The sequence below is a fragment of the Pleurodeles waltl genome, chromosome 11 (assembly GCF_031143425.1).
Source record: "Pleurodeles waltl isolate 20211129_DDA chromosome 11, aPleWal1.hap1.20221129, whole genome shotgun sequence".
NCBI lineage: Eukaryota > Metazoa > Chordata > Amphibia > Caudata > Salamandridae > Pleurodeles > Pleurodeles waltl.
This window is the reverse complement of record NC_090450.1, coordinates 915,857,523-915,871,700: the sequence shown is the minus strand read 5'-3', so window position 1 is coordinate 915,871,700 and position 14,178 is coordinate 915,857,523. Positions and strand designations below refer to the sequence as shown.

General features: G+C 45.6%; 1 protein-coding gene across 1 annotated transcript in view; it reads right to left on the bottom strand.

The window, feature by feature from the left end:
* The window catches only part of LOC138266284 (calcium release-activated calcium channel protein 1), a 117,133-nt gene that overhangs the window by 58,996 nt on the left and 43,959 nt on the right, over positions 1 to 14,178 (bottom strand). The window lies entirely within an intron of this gene.

Genomic DNA, 14,178 nt, shown 5'->3' with positions numbered 1-14,178 from the left:
TAAAAACCAACATCTAACAACATTTTCTAAACATTTATAGAATGCTATGCTCCGAAAGTCATACAGTAGAAGATGTCGAGCCACTCTCTCACCTATCAAAGTCATACATTTCCTATTTTTAATTTGAGAAAATAAAAACTGTCAATGGACTAGGGTGGGGTTAGAGCAGGGCCCAAACAAACAATCGTAATCAAGAAGCAGAGGGATTAGCACAAAGTGTTTAAAGGCTACTTAACAGATACGCCGAGGACATTAAGGAAATTATGATGGGACATATTGTTTTAAAACCCAATATTTTGCCAACTTTACAAGACTAGCTAAGAAGGTAGGACAGAGTACCTGGGATGATGCATTATCACTAGGATATCTCTCGATCATGGAAATGGGTTAAAAATGATAAATTACGCTGTTCGATTGACTCTGTCTTTAGCTTAGAGAGCGATATGAAAGGAGCCTTTAAAGCACTCTCTTTGTTTCCAGTAGAACACTGCATAGGGCTGTATTTTTAATGCATGATGCATACAAGACATGTGGCCTGAAATAGCTCTGCAAACATCCACAAAGGTCCTTGCTGCCAAAATACTCCATTCACAGAATACTCTGCTTGTATGGTTGGCGCCACAGAACACAATCTGTTGTCTGAGAACAAAACTGTATGTGCAAAGGTCCAGCATATGAGTGTGTTGAGCAGAATTCATACCCTTCGACACATTTCACTTAATTCAGCGGCAAAGGAGATGCCACATTAAGCAAGAGAATGGCATGTGCCTCCTTCGCTCATCCTTTCTTCCATAACCCTCCTCTACATGGATATTTTTTTTAGACTTTTCGTGTTCAATGTGTAATTTCCAGTTACTGAAGTTGCCAACAGCTGACGTGGACCATTGCATAAACGGTATAAATGCATCAAAAACAAATACTGCAACAAGATTATAAAAATCCCCATAGGTATAAAAGGTTTAAGTGGACATAAGAGAGGCAGTAACAAGGAATTGTGGGAAACACTGAAGGCATGGCGCAATAAACATTAGGCTTAGCAGACTGCTGCAGGAAAAGAAACACACGGGTTAAGTCTGGTGAACGTTTGCCCACCAATGCCTGTTCATGGCAGTAAGCCAGAAAGCATATATGTCTATCTCAATTTATGAAATAAAGTGCCGAATGCTCCAAAGCATACAATTATGTTTCTATTCAATTTCAGAGAAAAACATCTGAAAGGTGGTCAAGCCCAAAGGAAACTTCATTTTGAAAACATTGGAGGTTTACAGATGGTTGCGTGATTCAAGCTTGGTTAAGTGTTGCTAACACAGAAGCCCTCTTAAAGTGGAAAATGAATTTCAGGAGGAGCACTCCAGGTCCATGGAAAGGAAGCAGGAGTGGATATTATTAGAGAACCCTGTGTGCACTCCTTAGCATTTGGTGTTAAAATCCAAGGCAAGTAAAGTTTTACTGACTGTAAATCAACCACACATATTAATTGTAGCTCTCTCCAAGCTGGCAAAGCGAGCATGACCAAAAACTTAGCTTGATCTACATGCTGGACTGCACTGGTAACCAGCGGCTTCACCATAGCTTCAAGCGGGGGGTTGGGGTCCCTCCAAAGGGGCCTGGCCTTAGTAATTAAGAACGCGGCTTAAACATGTAAACTATATTTCTTAACTTCCCATAGTGTGCCGCTTGACCCAGAGGCGTAATTAAACTTGAGCCCCTCCCCCCACCACCCTTCACCACCTCCCCTCCCCTCCCCCCCCCCAAGCAAACTACATGGAGGGACCCCCGCACTGGGACTTGGGCAGGAGCAATCAGGCCAAGGTACTGTGCAGAGGGGCCCCCTGGAGCTTGAACACCCCCCCCCCCACACACACACACACGGCACAGTGGGGGGCTATGTCAAACCACTGGCCTGACCGATATTTTAGTTCCTATCTGAGCGTTCTTGGTATTGCATCCAAATAAATCACACAACAGCTGACATACATCTAAAAGCAGCGAAGGCTATTTATTGGCTTTGTCAATAACCATTATCTGCTTAATATAAATGAGTAACAACAATGATTTTCTATACATATTGAAAATGCTCTAATTCTGGAACTGTGAGTGTGAATTAAAGATTACATGAAGCCTGTGGAAGGGGCAGCGGATTTCAGTGTCTCAATCTTTTCTGTTATGTTCACTGTGTTAGACATGTAGGCCATTTTTCTCTCCATATCTCCTCCATCTGCATATTTTACACCTCATCTCTTTCCTCTGGGGCACCCTCTTTTCACTCACTCCTGAATGCATTTCCCTCGCATCTACTTCAGGTTAATACCCCCAACACCTACTCACCTGTAAAAACCTCATTTTCTTTTACCTTGTCAAAATGTTGCAAACTGTGTACTTCCTTCACACACATTTGCACAGAATCACGTGACTGACTGTCCTCTCTGGAGAGAGGCCAACGAAAGAATGATTGTTCTGAATACCTCCTGACCCACTGACAGGCAGTGTGATAAATTCACACTATCTTCACCCTCTAATCCAGAGCTCGAAATCGTGCCCAGTTAGAAACACTTGGAGGCGACTTAGTTCAAAGAATGCACTGTACCAGAGTAATACGCTACATGGAAAAAAACAAAAATAAACATTATCAGGGAATTAGATAACACTATTGGGGATTGTAAGATTAAGTAAAACGTAAAATATAAGCTGGAAATAAATCTTCATATATTAATGTCGAATTGTGATACTTGTGTTTGCTCTCTCTGATGTACGCAGCAGCTGGAGTGTGACGTCATGAAACATCATAGCACAGCGAGTCTTCATACGGACTCCCGAACTTCAGGGGCGCTTCGAAGGGGCAGCTAAAGACATTCTAGGACTAAATATCTTCACTGGCTGCCTTCTTCTCAAACGGCTGAATAAATAAATCGCTGTAATGGATTACTTCAACGTTTTATAAATTCATTGTCCAAAATCGATCAGTGTTTTTACTTATTTCAATGCCCGTTTTTAATTACTGCAGGATCTGAAACCCGGAGGGACCCGGGCCCACTTAATGACCCGGGCTTCGCCGTTTGTCAACAGAAGGTTGGAGCACTGGGTCGCCCGGTTTTCACGGAGTTCCAGCTTACGTGGGTCACACAGGACAGAGAGTCATGAACACTTACCACGACACCAAACCCGCACAAAGCCAAGCGCATAGAAACACACTGCTTCCGCGCGGCTCGTCCCCTCAGACGCGTAAATATAGCTCTGCTGACGACAGCACTGAGGAGAAAACTACCCCGTCCCTCCCTCTGGTTAGCTGTCCTCCTGCGGTCAGGCGGCCTCAGCAAGGGAGAGGTTAGTTACCTTGTGTTTATGACTATTCTGGTGCCTAGAAAGGAGCGGTCAAATTCCGCTGACAACAAATAACTTAGCTCATAATTATATTAGATAAGTTCTTATGACGTGAGAACACGACACAGCCAGTTACACTACACTAAAACAATTCCTTCATGTGTTAATGTCGAGTTGTGCTGCTAGTGTTTGCGCTCTGTGATGTACGCAGCAGCTGGAGAGGGACGTCATACATCTTAGCGCAGCGAGTCTTCATACGGACTCCCGAGCTTCAGGGGCGCTTTGAAGGGGGCAGCTACAGGGAATTCCACTGGGAGAAACCTTGGAAATGAAGGTTCTGCCTCCGCACCATTTAGGCTATGAGTCACAGGCATCCTAGGACTACATCTCTTCACTGGCTGCCTTCTGCTCCAACAGCTGAAGAAAGATTAAATGTTGGAGACTATAACAAGTCCTTTTCACTGTATTGCATTCACAGACACATGCTTAATGCTAGTGATTGTCCCACAGTAAATTCTCTGCCTAATGGTGTCCCCTGCTCATTCTCCTTAAGTGTTTTTAAGGTAGAGTGCCCAGGCGCCATGATGAGTTGTAATCTATCTGGGCGTTTAACCACGCCCACCACTATCACTCGTTAATGGCCTTGCCTTTCAAAAATCCTTTGTTATCATTGGTTAATGCTTTACGGTTGTCCCTCCTTGGGGCAGTTTTGTTACAGCCTTGGCCATTGACCCTGTTACATGGAAAATTGCACGTTTGCCAATAAGTTTGACTGCGAGCGAACTTCTTTTTTGTGTCTCCGTGCTCACAGCAGCCATGGTGCTTTGAATCGGCTCGCTTATGTCAACTGTTTTATTTTTCATTTTCAATTTATGTGGCAAGAAAAGTCCAATTAGGAATTTACAAAACTAACAGCTCTACCTCGAGCAAACGCGAGACCCATTGCATTGCAAATGCTTGTTTTTTTAAGCACCTCTCTTCACCAAAAGAAAATGTTCACACACCCATCACTTTCACTCGTTTGTGGGCTTGCCTTTCAAAATTCCTTTTGTTTGTTAGGTAAATGCCATACGTTTGTCCCACTTGGGGGCGGTTTTGTTACTGCCTTGCAGTCCGACTCTGTTACATGGATAATTGCAATATTGCCGATATACTTCAGTGTGGGTGAAGTACTTTTTAGGGTCGAGCCTGCGTTGCATGCGCTCGCGCATGCGTATTGCAGCGAGACGCTTTAGTGTTAAAAAAAGGGCTCGGAGCCCTGTCAACATCATGTCAGTGTTTTTTATTGGTTTGTGGGTTTGCCTAATAAAAACTGCTTGCTTTCATTAGTCAAAGGCACGCATAACTCATACCTTTTCCGGTGGCTAGCCCCCCTCGAGCGCAGCGACCAAGTACAGAAAACATGCGAGGCTCGCTGTTTTCCATTGGGCTCGTGGACTTCTTTTTCTCTAATTTACGAGCGCGATCTCGCTTGGCAGAAGTCGAGCGCTTTACATAGTTAATTTTGCTTTTTCAGGTTATGTACATAAATTCACTTTTGCCAGATAGGTGAAAAGTCGGGTTAGGAGTTTACAACGCGATCAGCTCTAACATGAGCAAACGCGAGACCCGTTGCATTGCAAATGCTTGCTCCTTTTGTCTCTCCCCTTCGTGCCCCATGGCAGCCATGGTTTGTGCTGCGCTGTGTAAGATGATTTGTAGATGGCTGATGGGGAGAGAAGAGCCTTTTGCCGGATATTGTTTGTTTCGCCCCCTCTTGCGCTTAGTAAAGGGATTCACACAGGTTGCCTGTAGAGTGTAATACAGTCCACTGCAGCCTTTGTTATGTAAGACACACGAAGATTATTAACCCAACTTAAAATCGAAGGCAACTTCCTGCTTTAGCTTTGGATTTACGTAGCGACCCAAGTCCTCTGTTCTATTTGACTGTATGTGTATAAGGCTTATTTGCTTGCAACTTTGACGCCAACTGTGCTTTGCTCCGTCATCTGTTGGTTCCGAGACTTCCCTCGAGAGAAAGTTGAGCTTCATATTGATGCTTGTACATCCCCGAGTGAGCGGGGGTTGCCACACTTGCTTTAGCAGGTAGGGAAATACCGGCAAACAGCACTGGAGTGTCATCGGCTCCGGTCCCTCATAGTGCGCCAACAGCCGAAGCTGCGGGGACGTACTTTACATCCAGGCTGGCTTAAATCACCGCACTGAGGGTTTATGGGAGAGCCGCGGTGTCATTTACCGAGGTTAAACGTCTGCCCAGTACTCGTCACTGCTTCTTAAAGCGCTGAGTGCTTACAGGTCGGTCACAGGCAATCTCGCCGCTCCCAGTAACGTTCATTACATTTCTTTCTGTTTGCTTGAAAGGACAGGCACAATGTTCAACCTTTAAAGCCATTCAACAGAACAATATGAGCCTGGATGGCATACTACTGCAAAAAAATGCAAGTTTCTCTGCATTGAGCCAAGATTAACCATTTTTTGGACTTTATCTTGCTTATAGGTTGGGAAGATAAAAACAGTTCTAGTTACCTTATTATCTCATTCTTGAAAACTGCATAAAACAGCACCGGTAATTCTGCAGATCATTAAGTGCATATTCATTTTAAAGGAGGTCTAAAGATGAGAGTAGTAAAGTTTCCTCTCAATCAGCAGTTGAACAAGCATACATGGTAGTTGCATGAAAGACTGAAAAGCACTCACGCATAGATGCTTCAAAGCCTGATGCCCGTTTTCCCTTTTGACAAAAGTGAAGAAAAAAAAAGAAAAAAAAAAACACGAAGAAAAAAAAGAAAAAAAAAAACTTTTCCCTAAATATTGATTGCAGTTTGCTGCCATGGAACTCCTATGCAAATATTAGAAGCGAATAAAACTGTAAGGCTAAATACTGGTTACAGAGCTACCACAATACTGTATGTAATAACATTACATAAACTGCATGGCATGGAGGGATTATTATTTTTTTTCAACTGTGAACATTTCTACTTAAGTGCTACTTAGTACCACATTACGTACGTACAAGGACTGTTCTGGTTACCTCTGTTTTAGCTCCTTAGCACTGATTCTTGTTATGCAAAAAAAGCAATATGTTGCAGTAAAAAATATATTTTAGAGATTTGCAAACCAATAAAAAATATGTAATACTCCTAAAATAACACTTCGGCACAGATTAGCACAAGCACCAAACAATTTCACCACGAAGTATTAGTACATGCTTCATTAGATCTATTATGGGCTTTTAATCACGCCCACCTCACGCCCATCACTTTCACTCGTTCGTGGGCTTGCCTTTCAAAAATCCCTTCATGTCATTGGTAATTGCTTTACGCCTGTCCCGCCTTGGGTTTTGTTACTGCCTTGCAGACTGACTCTGTTACATAGATAATTGCATGATTGCAGATATACTTCAGCGTGGGTGAACTATTTTTTTTTCTTTTGTCTCTTCCCTTCGTGCCCCATGGCAGCCTTGGACCTCACAGCGCTCAGTGGGGTTGGTTAGGGTGGACTGAAGTATAGCGGGGTGGACTGAAGAAGAGTGGGGTAGGGTGGATTGGAGTAGACTAGGGTGGATTAGACTGTAGTGGAGTGGGATGGAGTGGGGTGGGGTGGAATGAATTGGATAAGGGTGGGGTGGAGTGTGGTGGATTGGAGTGGGGTGAAATGGATTGAGTGGGGTGGAATGGAGTAAAGTGGATTGCATTCTGTGAAGTGGACTGAACTGAAGTGAATTGGTTTGGGGTTGGGTGGATTGGATGGTTTCGAGTGAACTGAATTTGACTGGATTGGATTGGTGTGAGGTGGATTGGAGTGGGGCAATTGAGATGGACTGGAGTGCATTGGGGAGAGAGTGGGGTGGATTGGATTGGGCTGAGGAGAGGTGGATTAAACTGTAGTGGGACAGACTCAACTGAGCTGGTTTGGGGTTGACTGGACTGGAGTGGGAAGTATTGTAGGCTATTGGAGTGGAGTTTATTAGGAAAGAGTGGGTGGATTGGCGTGGGGCAGACTGTTTTGGATTGGGGCAGATGTTTGGACTGGGACAGATTAAAGTGGGGCAGATTGCTTTGGATTGGGGCAGATTAGAGTGTGACAGATTCCTTTGGATTAGGGTGGATTAGAGTGGGCACATTGCTTTGCATTGGGGAGAGGCAGATTGTTTTGAACTAGAGTGGGGCAGATTGGAATGGTCGGATTGTTTTGGATTAGAGTGGGGCAGAATGTTTGCAATTTGAGTGGGGCTGATTAGAAAGAGGCAGCCTGTTTTGGACTGGAGGGGGAAGATTAGAGACAGGCAGCCTGTTTAGGATTAGAGGGGACCGATTTATGGATTGAGTGGGGCAGATGTTTGATATTGGAATGTGGCAGATGTTTCGGATTGGAGTGGGGCACATTGGGGTAGGGCGGATTGCTCTGGACTGGAGAGGGGCACATTGTTTTGGACTAGAGAGGGGCACATTGTTTTGGACTAGAGAGGGGCACATTGTTTTGGACTAGAGAGGGGCACATTGTTTTGGACTAGAGAGGGGCACATTGTTTTGGACTAGAGAGGGGCACATTGTTTTGGACTGGCGTGGGGTGGGGCACATTGTTTGGGATTGGCGTGGGGCACATTGTTTGGGATTGGCGTGGGGCACATTGTTTGGGATTGGCGTGGGGCACATTGTTTGGGATTGGAGTGGGGCACATTGTTTGGGATTGGAGTGGGGCACATTGTTTGGGATTGGCGTGGGGCACATTGTTTGGGATTGGCGTGGGGCACATTGTTTGGGATTGGCGTGGGGCACATTGTTTGGGATAGGCGTGGGGCACATTGTTTGGGATAGGCGTGGGGCACATTGTTTGGGATAGGCGTGGGGCACATTGTTTGGGATAGGCGTGGGGCACATTGTTTGGGATAGGCGTGCAGCAGATTGCGATTGGTAGTGGGGCACATTGGAGTAGGGCAGATCGTTTTGGACTGGAGGGGGCAGACTGTTTTTGGTTGGAGTGAGGCAGATTGTTATGGAGTGGAACGGGGTAAACTGTTTTTGTTTTGGACTGCAGTAGGGCAGATTGTTCTAGACTGGAGTGGGACACATTGGAAAGGGGCAGGCTGAAGGGGGAACAGACTTTTGGATTGGAGTGGGGCACACTGGTTTGGAATGGAGGGGGGTTATTGGAGTGGGGCAGAATGTTTGGGATTGGAGGGGGCAGTTTTGAGAGAGGCAGGTTGGAGAGGGGCGGATTGTTTTGGATTAGAATGGAGCAGATTGGAGTGGGGTAGATTATTTTGGAATGGAATGGAGCAGACTGTTTTGGATTTGAGTATGGCAGATTGGGGGGGCGGACTGGAGGGGCAGATTGTTCTGAATAGGAGTGTGGCAGACTGGAAGGGGCAGACTGGAAGGGGGCAGACTGGAAGGGGGCAGACTGGAAGGGGGCAGACTGGAGGGGCGGATTGTTTTGAATAGGAGTGTGGCACATTGGAGGGGGCAGATTCGAAGGGGGCAGGTTGAAAAGGGTCAGATTTGAGAGGCAGTTTGGAAGGGGGCAGACTGGAAGGGGACATGTTTTGAATAGGAGTGCAGCACATTGGAGGGGGACATGTTTTGAACGGGAGTGTGGCAGATTGGAGGGGTGCAGATTCAACAGGGGCAGACTGTTTTGGATTGGAGTGGGACAGATTGGAGTGGGACAGATTTCTGAATTTGACGGGCAGACTGTTTTGGATTGGAGAGGGGCAGATTGGAGTGGGGCAGACTGTTTTGAATTGGAGTGGGGCCAGATTGTTTTGGACTAAAGTGGGGCCAATTATTTGGGGATTGGCATTTGGGGATTGGAGTGGGGCAAATTGTTTTGAATAAGAGTGGAGCATATTTGGAGGGGGAAGACTTGATTTGGAGGGGGCAGATTGTTATTGATTGGAAGAGTCAGATTCTTTTGGATGGCAGGGGGGGCGGATTGTTTTGGATTGCAGGGGGGGGCGGATTGGAGTGGGGAAGATTGATTTGGAATTGAGGGGGGCTAATTGGAGTGGGACAGAATGTTTGGGATTGGAGTGGGCAGATTGGAGAGAGGCAGGTTGGAGAGAGGCGGATTGTTTTGGATTGGAATGGAGCAGATTGGAGTGGGGTAGATTGTTTTGTACTGGAGTGAAGCAGACTGTTTTGGATTGTAGTATGGCAGACTGGAGGCAGGGGAAGACTGGTGAGGGCAGATTGTTTTGAACAGAAGTGTGGCAGATTGGAGGGGGTATATTGTTTTGAATAGGAGTGTGGCAGATTGGAGGGGGGAAGTTTGGAAGGGGGCAGACAGGAAAGGGCCATGTTTTGAATATAAGTGTGGCAGATTGTTTTGGATTGGGACAGATTGGAGTGGGGTAGATTTCTGAATTGGAGTGGGGCAGATTGTTTTGGATTGGAGTGGGGCAGACTGGAGTGGGGAAGACTTGTTTGAATTGGAGTGGGGCACACTGTTTTGGACTGGAGCCAATTATTTGGGGATTGGAGTGGGGCAGACTGGAGTGGGGCAAATTGTTATGAACAAGAGTGGTGCATATTCAGAGGGGCAGACTTGATTTGGAGGGGGCAGACTGGAGAGGGCAGATTGTTTTGGATTGCGGGGGGCAGATTGTTTTAGACTGGAGTGGGATAGATTGTTTTGGACGGAAGTGGGGCAGATTGTTTTGGACTGGAGCAGGGCAGGTGGGAAGGGGCAGGTTAGGGTGGGGCAGATTAGAAAGGGCATATCGTTCTAGATTGGAGGGGGGCAGATTGTTGTGGTTTAGAGTGGGCAGACTGTTTTGGATTGGAGTGGGGCACATTGTTTTGGACTGGAGTGGGGCCAATTATTTGGGGATTGGAGTTTGGGGATTGGAGTTTAGGGATTGGAGAGGGGCAGATTGGAAAGAGGCAGCCTGTTTTGGATTGAAGTGGGAAGATTGGAAGGGGGTAGATTGTTATGGATTGAGTGAGGTGGGTTGTTTGGGATTGGAGTGTGGCAGATTGAAGTGGGGCAGATTGTTTTGAACTGGAGTGGGGCCAATTATTTGGGGACTGAAGTTTAGAGATTGGAGTGGGGCAAATTGTTTTAAATAAGAGTGGGGCATATTTTGAGGGGGCAGATTGGAGTGGGGCAGATTGTTTTGGATTGCAGGGGCAGATTGTTTTGGAGTGGAGTGGAGTGGAGTGGAGCAGATTAGAAGGAGCAGGTTGTTTTTGATTGGAATGGGGCAGACTGTTTTCGACTGGAGTGGGGCAGATTGTTTTGGATTGGAGTGGACGGACTGTTTTTGCATTGGAGTGGGGCACATTGATTTGGACTGAAGTGGGGCCAATTATTTGGGGATTGGAGTTTAAGGATTGAAGTGGGGCAGACTGGAAAAAGGCAGCCTGTTTTGGATTGGAGGGGCAGATTGGAAAAAGGCAGCCTGTTTTGGATTGGAGGGGCAGATTGGAGAGAGGCAGACTGTTTTGGATTGGAGGGGGGCAGACTGGAAGGGGGTAGATTGTTATGGATTGAGTGGGGCAGATTGTCTGGGATTGCAGTGCAGCAGATTGTTTTGGATTGGAGTGGGGTGGATTGTTTTGGATTGGAGTGGGACGGAGTGGGACGGATTGTTCTGGATTGGGGCAGATTGTTTTGGATTGCAGTGAAGATTGTTTTGGATTGGAGTGGTACGGATTGTTTTGGATTGGGGCAGATTGTTTTGGATTGTAGTGAAGATTGTTTTGAATTGGGGTGGGGCAGATTGTTTGGGATTGGAGGGCGGCAGATTGTGATTGTATTGGGGCACACTGGAGTGGGGCAGATCGCTTATGCCTGGAATGTGGCAGATTGGAGGGATGAACATTTTTTAAATAAATGGGGCATATTTGGAGGGGCAGACTTGAATTGGAGGGGGCAGACTGTTTTGGACTGGAGTGGGGCAGACTGTTTTGGACTGGAGTGGGGCAGACTGTTTTGGACTGGAGTGGGGCAGACTGTTTTGGACTGGAGTGGGGCAGACTGTTTTGGACTGGAGTGGGGCAGACTGTTTTGGACTGGAGTGGGGCAGATTGTTTGGATTGGACTGAGTGGGGCAGATTATTTGGATTGGACTGAGTGGGGCAGATTGTTTGGACTAAGTGGGGCAGAATGTTTTGGGCTGGAGAAGGGCAGAATGTTTTGGGCTGGAGATGGGCAGAATGTTTTGGGCTGGAGATGGGCAGAATGTTTTGGGCTGGAGATGGGCAGAATGTTTTGGGCTGGAGATGGGCAGAATGTTCTGGGCTGGAGATGGGCAGAATGTTTTGGGCTGGAGATGGGCAGAATGTTTTGGGCTGGAGATGGGCAGAATGTTTTGGGCTGGAGATGGGCAGAATGTTTTGGGCTGGAGATGGGCAGAATGTTTTGGGCTGGAGATGGGCAGAATGTTTTGGACTGAGTGGGGCAGATTGTTTGGACTGAGTGGGGCAGATTGTTTGGACTGAGTGGGGCAGATTGTTTGGACTGAGTGGGGCAGATTGTTTGGACTGAGTGGGGCATATTAGAAGGGGAAGATTGTTTTGGATTAGAGGGGAACATGTTGTTTTGGACTGGAGTGGGGCAGACTGTTTTGGATTGGAGTGGGACAGATTAGAATGAGGCAGATTTGAAAGATTGGACTGTGATGGACTGGAATGGACTGGATTGGAGTGGTTTCGATTGGAGTGGGGTGAATCGGATTGGTCTGGGACAGGTTGGACTGGTCTGGGGTGGCTAAGGATGGGGTGATCTGGAGTGGATTGGAGTGGGTAAGACTGGAGTGGGGCGGATTGTGGTGTACTATACAATTATGTGTTAAAGCATCATTTCAGAAATTACGAATAAGGAACAATGTTGCTTTGCAATATTTAGAAGAAGATAATCCTTATCTTCGGAGAACAGCGTCCACAAGCAAAACACAGAACAAAACATGAGTGCAAAGAAAGAAAAGACTTTGCAAAATTAAGAAAGTTAACTATAGAAGGCCTTGCAGCCTAGACTGTCCACTCAATTGGTGTATTGACTCCCCCAGATAGCTGAGCTGTTTTTACACAAGGATGAAACTGAAGTCATACATCGAAACTATGGCCTTGCGATTGATAAACTCACTTTGCAGATAAAACACTGGATCAAGCTCCTGCTGGTAATGGCGGGGTGTATAGCTATTATTAAAAAGGTGGTCTTACCCTGCTTCCTGTACCTATTCCTAAATATCCCCATATGATTAACCAACACTTTCTTTGCTCTTCTACAGAGCCTCTTGACATGCATTATTTGGAGGGGCATCCACCATGTATCAGATGGGAGACTTTAACATTACCATACGAACGGGGTGGCTTCGGAGTTCCAGACATGCAACTGTTCTATTTACTAGCCCAAGTCCACTTCACCTACCACTGCAGGCCTCTGAAAATATAAAAATTTCACTAGTCCTGCAGGTCGAGTAAATAGAATAATCTATGCAACCAAAACTGTAATGTACTTGACCCGTAAACAGGTCTCAAATTGTGGATCCTAGTCAAATATTTTAATTTACCGTTCCCCCCTTTTCTTCATTGACCAATGAGGGTACCTTCAAATATGTGAGCTCAGCATTTCTGCTGTACAAAAAAAGTCTTTGTTTGATTAACTAGACTAAATGTTTGCTCCATGTATAAAAATAATCTAGCCCATATACAGGGAACACATTATCCATGACTTGCCTCTTAGTTTACTGACAGCATTGCCATCAGGGCAGGAGTGTTTCTCAGTTTATGTTTAAACACTAACTTTTAATAAATATATTACTAAAGCACGATGTGGTTGCACACTGTCATTTACAGACAGAACATTTCCAAGAAATGTCCAAAAACCTTCCCACTAACTTGCAGCTTTACTGATAAAACTATATAACTTATTAACAATCTGTGAAAATCGGATTCAGAAAATATAGACATTCTTTGCAGATAACCAAGTAAAGTGTTCTGATTTGTTTTCATCCTATTTTAATATTTTTTTCATCACCCAGAAGTACAAACAATGGGTTTCAAATCTTATGAAATATATATTTAAAATCTTTGTACAGCTGACTTTGCTATTTAAAATGTTGTGTGTAAAGAAAACCCTGATAAAATCCTGAAAATCTGCAGTGAGAAGGAAAATCAATTGTGAGACAAACTGACTTTTGACCTCTGTCTCTGAACACAGAACAAATGTGACAACAAAAAGATTTAAACATCTTTATTGCTCCTCCACTTTCTGACTGAACAGAACACCTGTTCTTTGTCAACTACCAGAAGTGGGGAGTAGATGCTAAAAATAGCTGGACCTGATAAAATATGACTCGCCATAGCAAGTGGGAGAGTAGATTTTTCGAGCCCTGCACTGGTATCTCCCGGATGCTAGAATACCATTCCATACACCATACAAGGCACAGAAGCTTACCTACCTCTCTCCTCTTTACTAACCCAAGTACTCCCTTGAGATTCCACAGACATACACACCCTTTCCACAACGTGCTGGACCTGGCCTAAACTCGGACGGTACTGACGTAATGGGATACTATATGCCCGCACAAACTACTAAGAAACAATCCTTGGTTGTCACTCACGCAGGAGCGCACAGTGCAGCAAACGCTTCCTACCTATCAACTACATGTGGAGGGTGAGCTCTTTGTGAACGGCAAGATGACACCTAGCCTGTCCCTTGCAGAGGGTGCCCAGTCGACACTCATGGACCACTTTGTCTTTCACCACCTACACAGCACCATGCGCACCATCCTACCAGCCTACCCAAAGGAACCTTCCAACTTTCCCCCTCTGTCCTTGGTACGGTCTGCCCAGGACGGTAGCAGGTTGATTTCCCGTCTATAGCAAACACCGCTGCAATTAAAATCTACTG